This window comes from Lissotriton vulgaris, chromosome 8 (genome assembly GCF_964263255.1).
Source record: "Lissotriton vulgaris chromosome 8, aLisVul1.2, whole genome shotgun sequence".
NCBI lineage: Eukaryota > Metazoa > Chordata > Amphibia > Caudata > Salamandridae > Lissotriton > Lissotriton vulgaris.
Window position 1 is genome coordinate 49,381,764 of NC_141696.1, and position 19,789 is coordinate 49,401,552.

General features: G+C 45.4%; 1 protein-coding gene across 1 annotated transcript in view; it reads right to left on the bottom strand.

Moving 5' to 3' along the window:
- Positions 1–19,789, bottom strand: part of LOC147693352 (transient receptor potential cation channel subfamily M member 2-like) — a 3,804,886-nt gene that overhangs the window by 3,458,367 nt on the left and 326,730 nt on the right. The window lies entirely within an intron of this gene.

The window sequence follows — 19,789 nt, forward strand, 5'->3', positions numbered from 1 at the left end:
TAAGCGAGAGTCAAAGGGAATACCTAGGCATGAAAACAAAGGAACAGTGCTAACCTTCTAGCTATTAACTGCAAAGGCGGTGCTGTCCTTTTACTTTGCACCATAAATCATAACGTGCGTCTTAGGCTGATTGACCCTCAGATCTAAAACTGGTCATAATCTGACAAAAGTGATCTAGCATGTGTTGTAAGCTGGCTGCAGTCCTCGCCATTAGGACAGTATCGTCGGCATAAATTAACGTAGGAATGCTGCGGTCACCTCTGCAGGGGCAGTCAGCATCAGCTTCAACAAATTTCTCTCCAGGCCATTTATGTACAGTGAAAATAGGAACGGTACCAAAACACAGTCCTGATGCATGTCTCTTGCCAGGTTAAAGGCTGAGGTAGTCTTACCACGTGGCCGAATCTCATACTGACAGTGACCTCATTGTCAAGCTCTCAGGAAATTGACAATGTACTGGTCGACCCTCATTTAGTCAAAATACTCCAGAACCTGGACCGGTTGACAGAATCAAAAGCAGTACTCAGGTCAATAAAAGCCAGTTACAAATTTCCCATCCGAGTCACCATGTACTTGCTTATAAACAGATATAAATTGGGAGACTGCTCCATGGTGCCTAGACCCGGGTGGAAGCTGAATTGAACCCCTGAAAGTACATTGTGTTCATCGGCCCAAGTCTGAAGACGATCCAGCAAGATACAGTCCATACCTTATCAATGATATGGGGAAGTAACATTGCAGGTCACCTTTCGAGCCCTTTTTCAATATTGGGACAATAATGGCTTGGGACCAACCTTTAGGCGGCCCAGTTGCAAGGGCTACATTAAGGACACTGGTCAGGAGTGGGGCCGCCTGCAATGAGGTATTAGCCTTGAACATGTCTAGGCCTTGGCCACGACCCGCCGGCCGTTCCCAATTGCCAGGAGGACCTCACTTAATTCTATCTCAGGAGTAGCCAATGGTGCCACCTGGGGCAGAGAGTGTACAAGGGGCCCTAAGGTTGGCCCAGCTCGATCCTTGGTCAGCGGCGATCACAGTAACAATGCTGGGGCAATTAGGTTTCTCAAAGTAGTTACAATTAACAACTGCCTAAAATGCCTTTATCTCCCTCAGCTCACTAGCTTCCCTAATGACAATCTAACTTGCTAGGCAGGTGCTTTTATAAATGGATTTGCAGCTTCTAACCACTTCCTGCTCACTTGGTATCATTGTTTGGGCAGCAAGCAACTGGTTATGCACCTTGGTGCAATCGAGGTTGAATCATTTAGCGGGTGGTCTGCTGCCTAACTTAGCCGGGACCATAAGCAGTTCATAGGCCCTACTACAAATTTTATTAAAACACTACAGTAGCTCCAAGCCATTTTCCTGCTTATAATCAGCGACTAGGCATTTTAGAAAATCTGGGAGCGAGGAAGCCACAAGCTGAGTTAGAAAGGTAGTTTCATCGAACTTGGCCCAGCTCTTGGTCACCAAACGGTTCCTAGAAAATGTTAAGGAGAGGGGATAGTTCAGGACAGTCTTGGTGGCAAAGAGCGACGCATGCAGTGAGAAAGCCAAAAGTCTATGGTCACTCAGTGGAGAGTCAGCAAGGCTTTAATCCAACACTCATTCCCGTAATGACTCTGAGAAAAGAATATAGACAAAGGGGCTGATTCACAGAACTAATCTGAGACAAAATCCTAAACTTACTACTTTTGGTATTCACAGAAGGCACTTAGTAGTAGTAAAGTTAGTATTTTGTCTTAAGTTAGTATTTTGTCTTAAATTAATATTGTGTCTTAAATTAGGAATTTGTCTTAAATTAGGATTTTGTTTTAAATTAGTATTTTGCCTTAAGTTAGGAATTTGTCTTAAATTAGGATTTTGTTATAAATTAGTATTTTGCCTTAAGTTAGGATTTTGTCTCAAATCAGGATTTTATCTTAAGTTAGTATTTTGTCTTAAGTTTTGGTCTTAAGACAAAATCCTAACTGAAAGTCCACCGGAGCAGGATATTTGGGCATCTACAGCAAGAGTGCTAGGTGGACTCTGTGAATTGTCGGGTGATTGAGCGAGGACGTATCACCAGTCATTGGTCAGTGACCACTATAAAACAAGCATTGGCATAGCCAATAGGTCTCGCATTTGGAACCTTATAAGTATTTAGTTTTGCAGTACAATATACTTGGTGCAACAACATCAACTGTTGCATGGCTAAACACTCATAAGGTCACAAAGGCGAGACCTATTGGCTATGCCAATCCTTGTTTAATTTAGAACATTCTACCCCTAGTGGTGAGTGAAAGGGAGGATGGACAGATGAATTGAAAGTGTGGGTGGATGGAAGGTAGCGGGGAGTGCATGATAACTATTGGTTATATTGTTTCTGAGACCTCGTCCCTAAACCACCTCCTGTGACTGAGCTTTGTATGCTCATCCACAGCTGCCGAAGGAGATCTACGGTAGCCAAAAACGCCTTTGCCAGCCATTTCAGGCAAAAGTTATCATGTGTCAGTGAGAGCGACGAGAAGCGGCTGTAAAGGGACAGTACTAAGCATGGGCGAATTTTGCGGATCTCGCGTTCGCGAATTTTGCGGATTTGCGGATTCGCAATCCGCAAAATCCGCGAATTTCCGCGAATTTGCGGATTTTTTTTTTTTTTTGTGTTTGCGCGGGTTTCTGCCAGTTCGCGAGGGTTTTGTACAATGTCGCAAATTGCAAACTTACCTGTCGGGTCGCAAGTTTCGCGAACTTGTTGTTTCTACGTGTCCAGCCTGTTTGGGACACTCTTCTTCATCACTGCCACTCTCTGTCACCACTGCCACTCTCTGACTACTCATGCCACCCTCTGGCCCACCCATGCCACCCTCTGTTTCATCACAGCACCCTCTGGTTGTCCAGTCAGTGTACATTATTGTGGCAACAAGCACACCTTCCCTGCCTCAAGTGACCTGAATTAATTTGGGGCTGATTAATGTGTCACAGAATATTTTTTTAGCTGGCACCTGCTTCCTTAGTGCTTCCTGATTAGTGATCTTTTGAACTTGCTAAGTGCTTTCATTGTTGCAAAATTAGTTACAACACCTGCCCTGCCCCAACTGACAATAATGAATTAGGGGCTGAATAATGGATTTGAACCTCCAGCCTGGCTCCTGCTTGTCTCCCTTAGCTGTAATTCAGGACCTTTGTGGCATATATGTAACTATTCTGAGGTTCAGAGCAGGGTCACATAATAGTTGCAACCTGCAACTGAACTCTGGAGGGGCCCCTCAGGAAGCACTACAGAAAATGGCTACTAACGATGAGCCTGAACTTTTGAACCTGGTAAGTAGTTACTTTCAGTTTTGCTAAGAGCGTATTTCTGCAATTTTGCACTTATTCGCACTTATTCGCGGGGCGCGAACTCACGCGAACAGTTCGAGCAGTGCGAGCCAAATCCGCTGCTCGCGGATTTGCGGATTTTGCGGGAGATTCGCGAATCTCGCGGATTGCGGATTTCCCGAAAATCCGCAAAATCCGCGAGCGGAACGGATTTTCCGCCCACACTTAGACAGTACAGGACGCATTGATGCTCCAAACACTCCTCATCCTCTCTGGGACCTAAACACAGCATGGCCTGGGAGTTCAGAAGTATTAATGCACAGCCTCACTAGCTGACCACAAGCGCAAACACATAAACCTGCTGGTGTCTGACAAAGGCTACTGCTCGCAGGCACTGAGAATCATGGTGTCTGAAAGACACATACACACACACACACAATCACACTCATCTGCACACAGACATCTGTTTGGACACAGACACTCACATGACTCCACGCACTGACACACCACACAGTGCTCAAAGGGTACACAGAAAAACACACTGACAGACACGTCTTGGCGCGTGCAGGCATCTGCTGTGACACATCTGTTCAGCCACACATGCTCCCAGTCAACGCTACAGACAAATGTGCTGCTCACACTTAGGCTGCGCGGTGTCGGCTCTCTGTCGGCATTAGTGCCAGATGGTGATGCTCCCTGGCAGCTGCAGCCAGTGCGCACTGCAGGCACTGCACAGAGGCTCCCGCAAAGGAGGTGTGCACACATATCTCAGGGGAGCCCGCCAGCCCTCGGCACCCATGGGTGCTCTTCCAGCCCTGCTGCTGTGCCTCCTCCTGAGAGCCCCCATGTGCCCCGCAGCTGAGGAGGGACTTCGGGCGCAGGCAGGTGAGTGCTGCATTGCCTAGAATCCACGGAGATTCCGCGTAACTTGGTTTACAACAACATAAGTAATGTACAGTAAAAGGACCTGGCGGCGGGATTCCGCATGAGGGGAAGTGTACCTCAGTGAGTGTGTGCGGAATGTGCGCAGTAGTGTGTGTGCCGGGAAACTGCATGCTATCTCGGAATGTAGGAAACTGCACAGTAATGAGTGTTTCTTAATAGGACAGCAGTTTATGAGTGAGTGTCAGGGGAGCGTAATAAAGTACATTAAGTGTGTTGTACTATGAGGGACAGTAATTAGTGATTGGGGTGTACCTGCACGCAGAATCAGTACATTTATAAGAAACCATACAGCAATGTGTTTGTCACAGTATTCAGGGCATTATACAACTGGTGTAGGAATTTGCATATAACAGCAAACAAGCAACAAAGCTAACAGAAGCACGAGTGACCTTATGGAATCGGTCAGCTTATTTCAAGCACTCGTGCTTGTGGTGGCATCCACCTTGCGGCAGCGAGCAGATGCGCATGTGGCCATGCTAATTGGAAACAGATGGCCCCTGTGCGCAGCTGCTCGCCCACAAAAAGTGGATGCCGCCACGAGTGCTTGAAAAGAGCTGACCGATTCCAAAAGGTCATCTACTAGTGCAGCGCATGCGCGCTGCCTAGGCGAGACCTAAAATTGATTCCAGAACCTCAAAACACAACTGGATTTGGTGTGGGTCAAAAGAGTCCAAATCAAGGAGAGGGGCTCTGTTTGAGCCACAAAGGGAATACAGCACCCAGATACTGACAAGTAAAAAAGAAAGGTTTCCCTTTTGGTAATGGTATAAATCAATCAGATATACTTATTCAGTCATCTCAAACATTCTTATTGAACCTGTCAAACGTTGTGAAACACTTACAAGGAAAAAATACAATAAAATGCATCAAAACAGACTGCTTATTGCAATATTTAAAAAACATTCAAAAGAATGTGCACATATATAAAAACAATTGATAAAAAGAATAAAAACACAAATTCAATTCATACATATTCACAGGAGAAAAACAAAGACGGTTAATTTTGTCTTGCTGGTGTTAATTAGGATTAACTTGGTACAGCAACGAGCTAAGTTTTTTTGTTCCCTATAGCCCCTGTGTTGTTGACCACTCCAGATTTAACAGTTACTATGGCGTCGACGCGTTTCGGAGGTCTTAAATTGTTACAACCCCCTTCATCAGGACAAATAATATAGGCTTCTCCTTATAATTGGTGTCACCTAATGCAGAGTAAAATAAAACAAAACATTTTTTTACCTTTCTAACATGAGATCAAAAAAACATCCATTAAGATTTAGCCATATTCCATTTTACTAGAGCCTAACTGCTACAATTTCATGAAATCATGATTCCAATGTGCATTACTAATGACGCTAATTCCATTATTATCTTGAACATTTGAAACATTATAAATACCATTAAAAGGCAAAGAAATATTTTCACTCCCTTATCCCTCTATCCTTAAACAATTCAATACATTGTTCTAATACTATCATCTAACCCCATTATTCTTTGGTATTGCTTCACTCTTAGGTCTAGAAACACACACTTTCACTTAAACTATCAGTCACACTTGTTATACCAAATAGAGATATTGACAACTCACCTGTGCTATCGCACCTGAGTAAGTGTAATCCTTGAAAGTCAAAAAGCGAAATGGTTCGTTATAGTTATCCAGCAATCTGTAAAATATCATACAAATGCTGTTCCTAATCCAGGTCTTATCTAACTTAGACCATCACGTTAATCCTACTCTATGAGTTTTACAAATAGGGAGAAACCTTTAATCAAAACCCGTGATTATTCAGGGTCAGCTGGAGTTTTCAATTAGTTTCAGGCCAACAACTGTTGGTCAAGATATAAACATATACTTTAGCTTTGCTGCTATAAGGATCGAGTCCAACAATTATTTCATGACATAATTTTAATAAGGGTTTGCCTTGTTGATTTACCTTTACTAAAAACCTGTGGTTTGTCAGGTTCAGGCGTCCGTAGTTTTCAAATTATTTCAGGCCAATGCCTATTGGTCAAAATATAAACGTATACTTTAGCCTTGCTGATGTAATTATCAAGTCCATCAGTTATTTCACAACATGATGTAAAGAAGTTTTACCTTATTAAATAGATACTCGGATCATGGACGTATTCCTGTCTCAGCTTATGCTTCTAAATTCCTTCAGTATAATCACCTGTCGCTAAAATAAAGCATGAATATACTATTTCGTTTTTAATACCTGAACCTTAGTGGGCACAGATGACTATATTTGAACAAATAATATCTCACCTATATGTCGCAGTGATGTTGGGTTTGCCGATAATTTCCAACCCGGGTTATTTTTGGGCCGTGGCTGTGTCCATCATGACAAAAAGAAAAAAAGCTAGAGGAAAAAATCGCTCCCCATCTTTTAACGATTCTTTACATCGCCCCTCAACCCTGTATGTTTGATCACCCCCCTCTGTTAGGTAGATTCTATCTATTTTAATAAACATCATAACCCGACTCTATTTTAACAGAGTGGTCCCACTCTGTTAATGGCAGGGCGTTTCTCATACTTGCTACACCTGTGCTATCAATAACTATATGAGGAGCATTCCACAACTCGTCAATACACAACTCGGCAATAACTATTGTAGAGCTTCCTACAGCTCGTCAGAGTCTACGAGGCCTACAACTTCCCACCCTTAGCTGGCTTACCTTTTAAATCCTACGAGCTGTCTTCCCCGCAGTGTGTCCTCCGTGTACCGCGTATCGCGGTCTGTATCAGTGAGAGTGTGCGCAATCTACGTCGCGTCTTTTAAACACGTCATTTCTGTCGTTCTTAACCTTGCGCCACCCTTTCAGGTGAAGGGCATTCTTGCAGTCAGAGACCACTGCTTACCATACACATGTACATAAAGCTGTAACAGATTCTCCTGGGTCAGACCTGCCGCCTCTTGTAGACAAATGAACATCAAGGATTGCTTTATGGAGTAGATTTTGCTGCAGCTCTTTCTTGAAAAAGTGGTTGTATTTGCCTCCTGTTTTCATCTACGATCCCGGCTCCTGGGAGTCAACCATAGAACTCAGGAACCTTTAGGAGTGACCAGGAGGAACAACCAGAAAAAGTTGTGACCTAGTTATTGTTGGGTCTCACTGAGCCAGCGCGCATGCGCTACTCTGCGAGAAATTTAGTGTGTGGATTTTCAAAGTGCTGCCACAAGCTTTTGGTGGCCTAGTGCTTGCGTTCACGCGCGCAGCCACCATGTGGGTTTCTTGCAAGGCTCATTAAGCCTTGCGTGCCTCAATGAGCTTTCACTTTTCTGCTTGTTTTGTTTACAGTGTCATTGTCCGGAGTGTTTTTTCGTAATTCAAACATATATCTCGCAGGTTATTTTCAAGACGTTTTAATAGCAAAACAGTATGTGCAAGATGATTGAACGCTTTTTAGATTAATACAACACGAGCGGTGTTTTCCTTTATATGGGGGGACGTATATTGATTGACCTGTTAGTGTATCCAGATTGTAGATGTGATCTGTATTTCTTTGTTCTTGAAAAAAAACTCTTGATGTCTTTGTAAAGACTTCCTGTATGAGAAAAGTCTGTATACTTTAAATTTCGGGAATTTTCTTACGCAGATACCACCCTTCCTTAATGGTGTAACATTGCATGTAAAGAAAGCCTTTCTTCATTTTGTAAAACCAGACTAAATAGTTTTTTTTACACTGTTTGTAACTGTGTTATGTTATAACCCCTCATTACACCCGGACTGCAAATCCACACAAACTCCTGCTTGTTCCACATTCAGGGATCTTAGTTTAACTGTAATGAGCATCCGAATTGATGTACCTTTAACAGACATTTGTTTCGGGGTGTGCCATTTATCTTGGTTTTCATTCCAAACCACTGTATTGATTATCGTGCTTTGCTATGTCCCCATCTCTTGTGGTTCAGCTGTTGCATAACCTCGCCAAAGTCAATTATAGAGATGCAATCAGGCAATTTTGAAGGAGGTCAGGGTCAGCATCTCTTTCTTTAATCACCAAGGACTGTGTTCTTGACATACTGATCTGTTACCTTATCTTTCCAATGTTCCAGGTCTTTCACCCACCCTCCTTTCTGTAACTCCATTTTAATTAAAATGTTCTATCACCAACATTCCTACACCAGAGTTTGCTAGATGTTCAGTTGAGGACGTAGTTGTTGGTGGTGCCAGTTTTCTTAATCTTGAATAAGCATATTGGAAACAGCTACTCATGCTTATATAGTTGCATCAGGGTGTTGTTTGGTGATATTTGCTTAAAGATTGGTTATGACTTGAAAGTAAAATATCCAGAGTCAGTTGAATCCTCGAAGTCAGATCTTGTCCTTCAGTCACCAAAGAGCAACCCCCCTGCATTAATTGGGCCAAATATATGACGTGAAGCTTACCTCTTGTTACGCATTTTCTATTAATGGGGTTGCTGTATGACTGGTTCAGGCTTGGGGAAATTCCACTTGGTAAATTTTGTCGAATTGAAAGAATTTGTTTCCTTCCCCCCCCCCCCAGACTAGGGGTACCTTAGCAGAAACAGTTGTTTACTTCTTTTTGTTCTGTCCAGAATCACCACAGCAACACTCAGCGCCACCACATCATCACTCAGCAACACCATAGCATTGATCAGCACCACCAAAACATCACTCAACACCAGCACAGCATCACTCAACACCAACACAGCATCACTCAGCACCACCACAACATCACTCAGCAACACCACAGCATCACTCAGCACCACAAAAGCATCACTCAACACCAACACAGCATCACTCAACACCAACACACCGTCACTCAGCATCACTCAGGGCCACAACAATATCACTCCGCGCCACTACAGCATCACTCAGCACCACCACAGCATCACTCAGCACCACAACATCACTCAACACCACATCAGTATCACTCAGCATCGCCTTTGCAATAGTACACCACCACATCATCATCACTCAGCAAGACCCAAGTATCATTCAGCATCACCTCAGCATCGTCTCAGCACAAGTCACCACCACTACCATCTCAACATCACTCAACACCACCTCAGCCTGCTCTCGTAATCTGCCATTTGTTGATTCTCCCCCAGCGTCTGGCCGCTGCTAGTGTTATAATACAGGTACTAGTTCACAACCTTCAACCTCCAATTGTTTATGCCCCCTAAAAAAAAAGAACTTTAACAAACAACCATTGGAATAGGCAAAAACAAGTTGCCACAACAAAATGAAGAATTTTTATATTGTACATAAATGTTTTAATATGGTCGTTCTGTTGGACATAATGCCTTCTTGCTCATATGTAAGGTAACAAGAATGCTTCTGGCACTTTTTTATCACAACTTTTAGCCTGCTGCACAGCAGCTACACTTCTCTACAGCACAGCTTAAAAACATTGGCAAAGTCAATAGCTCTGCCTAAACACTTATAAGGCCCCAAAGGCGAGACCTATTCGCTATGCCAATGCTTGTTTAAATTCCGTTGCACCAAGTAAATAGCCATGGCTTTCCGAAAAAGACACAATCTTGGAATCAAGTATTGCTGGTTTGTCTCACTTGGAACTTGTTGGGGAGAAGTATCCACGTACCGTGGGAACGCTGAAATAATATGTTGTGCCTTGTGACCCCCCCTTGTTGGGTCATCCTTACTCCCACTGTAGGATTTCAAAGTCTAAAAGTAGGACTTAATCTGGAGGTAAAACTAAAGTGTGGCAAAAGGAGGCAATGTGGAGAAGTGTGGCTCAATGGTTAGAGTGGCAGACCCTGATGCAAAGGTCTGGCCTGGAACCAGGGTTCAATTCCTGCCTCTGTGGGTCTTGGGCTCAATTTCCTCGGACCTGATAATTCTCGCCTCTGTGCCTATTCTAATTATGGGCCCCACTCTGCAACTCTGGGCAATAGCTTGCTTAATCTCCACAACCGCCCCAACAGCGCTGGGATGCCTGGCTTCACCTTGGGGGTGCCTGTTAGGAATTAGGCAGTCTTTTCTCGCTCCGTTGTGTGGTTGTCTGAATGCTCCGGTGTCCTCTTTCTGTGTTTACCCTTTGGTAGCCTCCGCCCCCTTCCTCCTCTCACTGCTCAAAACCGAGTGCCCGTGCCGGAGATCGGGGCTTGGTTTCTTTCCTTGTTGGAGTATTCTTCGGTGTTCTAAGAGCCAGCTGTGGGGATTTCGTCCCGTGGGGCGCGTTCTCACCTTCCTGGCGTGGTCGGCTGTGAGAGCTGAGCGGTGCGGAACGAGGCTTCGTTTCCGCGCTCCGGCCATCTGGAGCCCGCTTCCCCCTTTCCGCGTCAGGAGTGCAACGAGAGGAGATCGCTGCATTTCGAAGCTTTGGACTTCCTGGGACGCTTCGTTTGTCAATATTGGGCACTTTTGGAACTTTTCCGTGTTCTTCGAGAGTGCTAATAAGGTGTGCATTTCCGGGTTATGTAGTACCCGTTTCACATCGGTTAGCTTCAGCTGGGATAGGTTTAAGGAGCGTTTTGCTTCGAGCGTATTGAAAACGCGCTATAGTTTTTTGTGGCCACATTTAGAATAAGTTTTCCTGCATTATCGGCTGAATTGCAGGCATTCCTTATCTAGGGGTTTTTTAAGTCAGATTTATGACTTTTTTTCCCCTCTGTTGATGAAAAAGCTCGCTTCTGGGAGTTGGTGTTTTGTTGCCTTTGGAACTGCGCTTCACTCATCTCCCTTAAGGACGTACCGTCTATGTCACACAGGTAAGGGGAAGAAGGGGATGTGTTGGGCAGGCTTGAAGGTAGTGGAGGGGTATACAGGTATGAGGACACTGGGATTGTGAGTAAACTCATGTGCTTTTGTCTGTGTCTTTTCTTGTTCCTGCTACAGGTTAGAAGACTTGTCCTAAACTCCTGTGCTGGGAGCACCTAGCTGTGACATAGAAAGAGCTGGGATTTTTCTCTTTCTTTGTTTTGTTTTTCCTACCTTCTTCCTTTGTTCGGTCCGCTGCCACGCGGTTTATCAAGGGCGTGAGGCGGTCCGAATAGGGGTAGAGGAGTGGGGCCATCCTCGCTTCCGTGGTGTGGGTCCAGTTGGGGAGAAATCCAACAGAAAACTAAGCCCACGAACTTTACGCCACCTGAGCGAGAATGGATGAGGATGGGAACGCTTTAGAGGAGAGGGCCCCGACAATGCAGGAATTGATGGGGGCCGTTAATGCTCTTCAACTTAAAGTGCAGGAACTACAACAGGAGAATCAAGGGTTACGACAGGAAATGAGTGTAGGTAAAAGTAAGGATCCGGTGTGGGGAATGGGAAAACCCTCCGTAGTTCAGCCGGCCACGTTCCACTTTGATAGAGGAGCGAGTGCCAGCACTAGTAATCCCCCTTTGACTGTGAATGTTACTACTCCTACTCCTGTCCCCTTGGCCGTCCCGGAGAGATTTTCTGGAGACTCTAGTAAATATAGTGTCTTCATGAATCAGTGTCATTTACACTTCATGTGTCGCCCTGCTTCATTCCCAAACGACACCTCTAAAGTAGCGTTTGTCATTTCTTATTTGGCAGGGACCGCTGCCTCTTGGGCTGTTCCTTTGGTGGACAATGATGATCCGGTCCTGTATAATTATAGAGCGTTCAAGGAGCAGATGCGTTGTTTGTTTGCGAAACATGCGTTTATGCAGGCCACTGATGCTGAGTTGTTAAAATTGAGACAGGGGAAACAGGATTTATTGACCTATGTGTCTACCTTTAACCGTTTGATATCTGAGACCCATTGGCCCGTGGATAAAAGAACCTCTCTGTTCTATCAAGGGTTGTCAGAAGACTTGAAGGATATTGTTTCTCAGGTGGTGAATCCCCCGGAAGACTGTGGGGAGTTTATTGATCTCGTAGTGAAATTAAACCATCGTCTATTGGAAAGGAGAGGTGAGAAGAGCCGCTTTCAATTGTCCAGAGTAGTTCCCAGTAGAACTGAAGTTAAGAGTACCGGAGACGGTCGATCGAATGCTGAACCTATGGAGATAGGGGGAGTTAGAGGTCCGCTGTCAGCCGACGAGAAGAGTAGAAGACGTTCCCAGAATCTGTGTCTGTATTGTGGGCAAGGTGGCCATTATGCCCGGGATTGTTCTGTAAAACCGTCATCAATTCCTTCTAAGAAAGTGGTTGCTTGTGTACAACCTCCAGAGGAATCTGCGACGGACAAATTAAATCCATCCTATCAGATTACAGGGATAGTAAAAAGAGTTCCTAAACATTTTATGATAACCGTCTGCTTGGTTATATCCAACAGTCACAGGGCCCCTGTTTCCGCTTCATTGGACTCGGGTGCCACAGGCAATTTCATGGATATTCGGTTGGCTGAACAATTAAAGGTGCCTTGGATCCTGAAGGACCAACCCGAACCTGTGAGGGCCATAGATGGCACTGAGCTGTCTTCGGGCACTATTACTAAACAGACTGAACCCTTGTGTATGATATGTGACAATGGCCATTCTGAATACCTTGGATTTGATTTGATTGATGCCCCTTCTTTTGGAGTTGTCCTGGGGGTGCCATGGTTGCAGTCACACAATCCTAGGATAGATTGGTTTCGAAGAACAGTGACGCTTGATTCGGTCTATTGTTTGAAAGGTTGTTACAAGGTAGCTACAGATTGGGTGACTCCTTTAACCTGTGCTGTGGGGGATGGATTGCGGTGTGATGTGCAAAAGATACCAGAGGCTTATGTAAAGTTTGCCGAGGTGTTTGACAAAGGACGGGCAAGGGATTTGCCTCCCCATCGTTCCTTTGATTGTAGAATAGATTTGGTTCCCGGGGCTACTCTGCCATGTTGTCGCATCTATGCCTTGTCCGAACCAGAAGAACGTCATTTGAAGGAGTACATTGATGAGATGCTAGCCAAGGGATTTATTCGTCCTTCTTCCTCTCCGGCCTCCTCAGCTATCTTTTTCATCCCTAAACGTGAGGGTGGCCTCCGGGCTTGTGTAGATTACAGGGCGCTCAACAAGGGGACTATAAAGAACAAGTATCCTCTTCCCTTGATCCCGGTGTTGTTAGATCAGCTGAAGCATGCGACGGTTTTTACAAAATTGGATCTCCGAGGGGCATACCATCTCATACGAGTCCGTGAAGGCGATGAATGGAAAACTGCCTTCCGGACTAAGTTCGGTCTGTATGAGTATTGTGTTATGCCCTTCGGTTTATGTAATGCTCCGGCTGCTTTTCAGTTCTTCATCAATGAAGTCCTAAGGGATTATTTGGATTTGAGCGTAATAGTCTATATCGATGATATATTGATTTTTTCCCGTTCTGAGAAAGAACATGTGATTCACGTGCGCCAGGTTTTGCAGACCTTGACAGATCACCAGTTGTATGTGAGGCCTGAGAAATGCAGTTTCCATACCGACAAAGTAGAATTTTTGGGATTTCTGGTATCTGCTGAGGGTATCAGAATGGATCCCCGCAAGATCGAGGCTATTACTTCATGGCCACCCCCTAAATGTGTAAAAGAGGTACAGGTGTTGCTTGGGTTCGCTAATTTCTATCGGCGGTTCATTTCCCATTTCTCTGAGATTGTTGCCCCCATGACGTTTTTATTGAGAAAGGGAGTTCCTTTTGTGTGGTCTTATGTGGCGCAAATGTCGTTGGATCAATTGATCGAAAGGTTTACTTCCGCCCCTGTACTAGTCCATCCTGACCCAGCCTTGCCCTTTTTTGTTGAAGCGGATGCTTCTTTGGGTGCAGTGGGGGGCGTCTTGTCACAGCGAGATGTAGAGACGGGGTTCATGCATCCTGTAGCTTTCTTTTCAAAGACCTTGTTACCCGCCGAAAGGAACCATACGGTGGCAGAACGGGAATTGTTGGCCATTAAACTCTCCTTTGAGGAGTGGAGACACCATTTGTGGGGGGCTCGCCATACAATTACCATTTACACAGACCATAAGAACCTCGAATTCTTTCGGTCTGCGCGGGCGTTGACTCCTAGGCAGATGAGGTGGGTTTCATTTTTTAATGAATACGATTTCATGATAACGTATCGGCCAGCCGCTCAACAGTTGAAATCAGATGCCTTGTCTAGAATACATGTGAAACAGAATGAGTGGGGAACTGATACGGACCTGGGGTCTTTCATTGCTCCTGAGAAAGTTATAGGCAGTGTTACTTTGGATGACTTTTTGGATTCAGTCAAAGACAAATTGAAAGGCATGGACTTGACCCCTTGGAGTACTCTTCCTTCCTTTTCCATTCGAGAAGGATTGTTGTATCACGGCCCACAGTTGTTCATTCCTCCTGTGTTGCAGGATATCGTAATGCAATGGTGTCATTCTTCGGCTTTAGTGGGTCATCCCGGAATTAATAAAACTAGAGAGTTCTGTCTACGTTGGTTTTGGTGGGAATCACTACCTCAGGATGTTCAACAATTTGTGGCTTCTTGTCCTGTGTGTGCTGTGAGTAAACCATCCCACTCCAGTCCTTCTGGCTTGTTACATCCTTTACCAGTTCGCCCTGCACCGTGGCATACCATTAGTATGGATTTCGTTACAGACTTACCTGAGGTGGCAGGGTGTACAGTGATTTTTGTTGTGGTTGATTCCTTCACAAAGATGGCCCACTTTATCCCTTTACCTAAGTTGCCTACTGCGAGAGAAATGGCTCTAGTCTTTGTGTCATCAATAGTAAGACTTCACGGTTTACCGTCTACCATCGTGTCCGATAGGGGAGCGCAGTTTGTTTCCCGTTTCTGGACGGAGTTGTGTGAAGCTTTGCATATGAAGATCTGCTTATCTTCGGCTTATCATCCCCAGACTGATGGCCAGACTGAGAGGATCAACCAAACGATGGAACAGTACCTACGTTGTTTGTTGACCTCTTTGACATGTAATTGGGTGGTAGCTCTTCCTCTTGCGGAATTCGCATATAACAACAGCGTTCATTCCGCAGTGGGGATGTCCCCCTTTTACTGTTCAATGGGGTTCCATCCCAAGGCCATCCCTATCCAACCTACAGGTCTAGTGCCAGCGGTCGATTCCTTAGGAATAGCTTTGGGTAGGATTTGGGGCATAGCTCAGGAACATCTGAAGAAGGCAAAAGAAGACATGAAAAGGCATGCCGACAAACACCGGGTGCCTTCCCCCTCCTATGCAGTGGGAGACAGGGTGTGGTTGTCAACGAAGAATTTGAGGTTGGAAGGGTCCCGGAAATTGCAACCACGATATGTGGGTCCTTTTTCTATAGAAAGGGTGATTAATCCTGTGGCTATGAGGTTGGAGTTGCCTGATGAATATGGTATGCATCCGGTATTTCACACCTCATTGTTGAAGCCTTATACGCACACAGATCAGACCTTGCCCCCACCCCCTTCAGTGCTAGTGGATGGTGAGGAGGAGTACGAGGTTAATGCCATTCTTGATGCTAGGAGAACGAAGGGGAAGTTGATGTACTTGATTGATTGGAAGGGGTATCCTCCTGAGGAAAGGACCTGGGAACCAGCTGCAGGAGTCCATGCCCCCGTTTGATTAGACTATTCCATCTCCGTCACCCGACTAAACCCCGTCCTGTTGGGAGGCCTTTGAGGGGAGGTACTGTTAGGAATTAGGCAGTCTTTTCTCGCTCCGTTGTGTGGTTGTCTGAATGCTCCGGTGTCCTCTTTCTGTGTTTACCCTTTGGTAGCCTCCGCCCCCTTCCTCCTCTCACTGCTCAAAACCGAGTGCCCGTGCCGGAGATCGGGGCTTGGTTTCTTTCCTTGTTGGAGTATTCTTCGGTGTTCTAAGAGCCAGCTGTGGGGATTTCGTCCCGTGGGGCGCGTTCTCACCTTCCTGGCGTGGTCGGCGGTGAGAGCTGAGCGGTGCGGAACGAGGCTTCGTTTCCGCGCTCCGGCCATCTGGAGCCCGCTTCCCCCTTTCCGCGTCAGGAGTGCAACGAGAGGAGATCGCTGCATTTCGAAGCTTTGGACTTCCTGGGACGCTTCGTTTGTCAATATTGGGCACTTTTGGAACTTTTCCGTGTTCTTCGAGAGTGCTAATACGGTGTGCATTTCCGGGTTATGTAGTACCCGTTTCACATCGGTTAGCTTCAGCTGGGATAGGTTTAAGGAGCGTTTTGCTTCGAGCGTATTGATAACGCGCTATAGTTTTTTGTGGCCACATTTAGAATAAGTTTTCCTGCATTATCGGCTGAATTGCAGGCATTCCTTATCTAGGGGTTTTTTAAGTCAGATTTATGACTTTTTTTCCCCTCTGTTGATGAAAAAGCTCGCTTCTGGGAGTTGGTGTTTTGTTGCCTTTGGAACTGCGCTTCACTCATCTCCCTTAAGGACGTACCGTCTATGTCACACAGGTAAGGGGAAGAAGGGGATGTGTTGGGCAGGCTTGAAGGTAGTGGAGGGGTATACAGGTATGAGGACACTGGGATTGTGAGTAAACTCATGTGCTTTTGTCTGTGTCTTTTCTTGTTCCTGCTACAGGTTAGAAGACTTGTCCTAAACTCCTGTGCTGGGAGCACCTAGCTGTGACATAGAAAGAGCTGGGATTTTTCTCTTTCTTTGTTTTGTTTTTCCTACCTTCTTCCTTTGTTCGGTCCGCTGCCACGCGGTTTATCAAGGGCGTGAGGCGGTCCGAGTAGGGGTAGAGGAGTGGGGCCATCCTCGCTTCCGTGGTGTGGGTCCAGTTGGGGAGAAATCCAACAGTGCCCAGGAGTGGGCATTTCACAGGGAAAAGCCAGGAAGGGTTCCACAGCGGTATGCGTACAGCGCCAAGACGCATCAGGGTGTGAGTGCGCTATACAAGTACGAATTCATTTCAATGTGATTCAATGAATTCCATAACGCGAGGTGTAGCTGGAAAGCCGTGCGGCACACTGAGCTAAAGGATTTACCGTTTAGTGCTGGACATAGCGACACGGTCACTGTGTGATGTCAAAATTCTTTGAAAATATCCCGAACTAACGTGGTGGTAATAATTTGTGAACTACCTAATTTTGAGTGCGGACAAAACGTCGCACCGATGTTAATGCACCACAAAAGGGTGCCCAATGATAATAGTTTTTAACCGACGTGCACTCTGAAAGCATACCCCCTTCCCCCATCATCCCGTCCTGATGAAGACCCGTTGTTGAGGACTTAAACCACCCGTTGTACGGTTGGGTCGAAACGTCGACGACATTCCCCTTTGGGAGCCTGCACCTACTGACCCCTGTCCCCTGCCCCATTTCCAAAAATCCCATTGCCATCTGTGCAAACTAAGGACTTCGGAATTGTATATAGTATATAAGCGAGTAAAAAAGAAGTACATTTTTTACAAGCGTTATCCAGGGCAGGCTCGTTTTTCTTGTATATAAATGACCCACACTATGTTTCTCTGATCATCTTGATCATTCACTTGAGCACACACTTTAATCTTTCTCTGTGCACGGTCTCTTTTATTATAGAATTATCTCTTGGTTTATTATTTATGTAAATACATGTATAAAGATATGTTGAAATTCTAAACTTTGTTATATTGTACATTAAACAGGCTGACCTGATTGGATTTTTCTCAGCTCTGATGGTTTGTTGGTGCTTACTGTATGATATCCTGTAAATGTGGGCTAGTATTACCTATTGAATTAACAACACAAATTCAATCTTTGTTTAAAGAAAATTAATTTAACCAAATGTTATAATTGCTTTATATGTTATAATTATGTCGAGGACCAACTGTTTTCTATACTATTTCATTTACATGGAGTCACAGTATAATGATGCTTTCTTATAGACTGGTGTGCATCGCTACTTTATAAACGTTAATGCAACATGATATTGAAAAATACTAGCAGTAGTCTTAGACAATGTGAAAGATAATGATTTTTTCCAGACCCACCAACACAAATCACCAGGCTTGTTGTTCTCATAATTCTGAGAAACAGTATATATTAGAGTCGAGCAACAGCCACTCAATGAGAATGAACCTTCAGCAGCCATTGTAAGAGGGAGCATTGAAGTCGTACACAGAATTGAATGCATAGCCTATGTCCTTGCTGGCATCAGTGGGTACTAAACTATCTGCTGTCCAAAGAACAGAGATATAACAGGATGACGACCCCTCTGTAAAGATGGGGCCCTAGGCCCGCATGGTAGAAATAAGTGAGACATGGGACACCAGTTTATGGATGGTAATTCTGGCCACGAGCACGTGCGCTCGGGGTCTTTTATTAACAGCGTCACCTGACCCAGTGACGTCTGTGGTGGGTGGGTGTTCAGTGTAGGGTTACACTTGGAAACAACTAGGCTGTGTCCTGGCAGGACACTACATCCCTCCCAAAATTTAATGAAAGGAAAACAAAATGTCCAACCTGCAAGAAAACAGAACAGCAACAGTTTACAGCCCCAACAGATTTTCTTCAGGCGATCGGCTGGGAGATGTTGAAGTTCTGGACCACAAAGTCAGTCAGATGAGCTTCACCTTAGCGGTGTACTTCAGATCATCCTTGTCTTGCTGTGGTTTTTTTTTTTTTAAATATTTTTATTAAAGATTTTTATGGGCACACGTATAGCACTACACAAAATACAAAACATATAAGTACATATATTAAACAAGTACTAAAGAACAAAAATTCTATATAACGTTATACATCACTTTTACTTCCATTTAACCTACAGAACATAACAAAAATTATTAAATCAGTTATGACTTTCATTAAGCCTTTCTTTCCATCGATGAACTGGTTCCCATATTTGCCTTCCTGTGTTGACGCTTATCTACAGTGTTCATCACTTGGAGCATCGGGAGCAGGATGGGTGTGACCCTGGAGGGGTCTCGCAGGGGTTCCTAGTCCAGTGGATGACAACACTTGTTGGTTATTGGAGACGACTGCGGCACGAGAGGTCTATTTTTGGATTTGCTGATCTTGATGCTTTCACACCTCCGTCCAGCCAAGTAACTTCCGACTTGCCTTTCTTGCCGGACTCCTCTCTCACTAGAGCCTCGAAGACTGGCCTCTCCTGCTTGGACTCTTCTCTCACTAGAGACGCTGGGAGGACCCTCTTGCCGGACACGATGGGACCGGGTGGACCGTGCGGGGCCTCGCATGAGCCGCGCAAAGGCGTCACTGAGGAACTGCCAATGGACTCACCGCCAAGTCTCTCATGATGTCCTCGTGGGTGTTGATGTTATCCGTCAGGATGGTCTTGCCGTTAGGACATGGGTTCAGTGCCTTCTTCAGACTGTATCTCGGGGCCAGGTGTTTTTCTGGGGCCTTCGTGCTTCCTGTTGCTTGTCGTGGAGCTGCCGCTGCTGCACCTCTCCCATCCGGATTTCTCTCTCACAGGACATGCCGCCGAGGCCCTTGTCCCCTGGACTGCCACTTGATCGCGTGGGCTGTGCGGGTCGCTGCGGAACTTCGGACATGGCCACAGTCGAGTCTTGTGTAGCCCACAAGGGTGGATTGTCTAGTGCTCGGGTACGCTCTGCTTCGGCAAGCTTCAGGTTCACGGGGCACCCATACGGTTCTTCAGTGGTTGGTCTTCTCAGGTGCGAGTTGTCGGGACTACTGGGATCCACATAGATGTTGCGATGTTCCTTGGACAGCACCGATGTTCCTGTGTGCTGACTGTTGCGATGCTCCTTGGACA